We start from the raw sequence: 1154 nt of genomic DNA, 5'->3' as shown, positions 1-1154 counted from the left end.
AAAGAAAAAAAAAAAAAAAAAAAAAGATTAAAGAGAAGCAAGGTGACATCACAGAAGACGAGACCATCAGGTTTAAATCCTATTTGCTGAGCATGGGAATAGCTAACCCGGTTACCAGGGAAACCTACGGCTCAGGCACACAGTACCACATGCAGCTGGCCAAACAGCTGGCTGGAATATTGCAGGCGCCTTTGGAGGAATGAGGGAGAATAATGTCACTCACAGAGGTGTACTGTTTAGTAAACTGAGCTCGAGGAATGGAATTGCTCTCACCAGAAGATTTAGTGAATGCATGCAAGATGCTGGAAGTCCTGAAATTACCTCTCAGGCTCCGTGTGTTTGACAGTGGCATCATGGTAATTGAACTTCAGTCCCACAAGGAGAAGTAAATGGTGGCCTCAGCCTTGGAGACGGTTTCAGAAAAGGGATCTCTAACATCAGAAGAATTTGCTAAGCCTGTGGGAATGTCTGTCCTCCTGGCTAAAGAAAGGTTGCTTCTTGCCAAGATGATTCAGTGGAAGGCTTGCAGTTTTACCCAAATTTAATTATGACACAGAGCTAAGAGTTTTGTATTTGAAATAACTTGTTACCGGTATACTTGCCTCATGCAGAAGTTGTATGACATTGAGCTAAGGGTAAACCCTGATAAACAGAATTTACTGGAACATCGCAGTACAATATAAAACGCTTTTAATTTCTACGTAAATATTATGATCCAGGAAGCCTCTTTAGGATAAATATAGGAAAATATAGAAAGATGAATGCCAATATGAATTTGAAATCATGCTACAGTTGTATAGAAACCCTCAGAGTTTAACTTGAAATATGGTGGATTTTAACTTGATCTTCAAATCTGACCATTTTTTAAAGAAGAGAATTTAGTTCATGGGGGAAAAAAGAGAGAAGTTACATGTTTGAACAGGTTTGATCATTATTTTGGTGTGGTGAAAATTCACCTGAATTATAAATGAGGTTTTTCTCTGCATTTAGTGTGCACATTTTGGGGGATTTTCATCCAACAACTTATACCTACAGTGTAGTTTAAGAACCTGAAAACACTGGAGCAAAATATCCAACTGCAGGATATCATCTGAGGCTCCCCCTAAGGGCTTTTAGAAGCAGCCATAGGCATGTCTTCAGCAGACCAAACAAAG

At 39.4% G+C, this 1154-nt stretch overlaps 1 pseudogene; it reads left to right on the top strand.

Annotated features, from left to right (window-relative positions):
* LOC103089102 (vacuolar protein-sorting-associated protein 36-like) overlaps nucleotides 1-562 on the top strand; it is a 1266-nt pseudogene extending 704 nt beyond the window's left edge.
* Nucleotides 563-1154: the final 592 nt, after the last annotated feature.

The sequence above is a fragment of the Lipotes vexillifer genome, unplaced genomic scaffold (assembly GCF_000442215.2).
Source record: "Lipotes vexillifer unplaced genomic scaffold, Lipotes_vexillifer_v1.1 scaffold534, whole genome shotgun sequence".
Classification (NCBI taxonomy): domain Eukaryota; kingdom Metazoa; phylum Chordata; class Mammalia; order Artiodactyla; family Lipotidae; genus Lipotes; species Lipotes vexillifer.
This window is presented reverse-complemented; position numbering and strand designations above follow the sequence as displayed.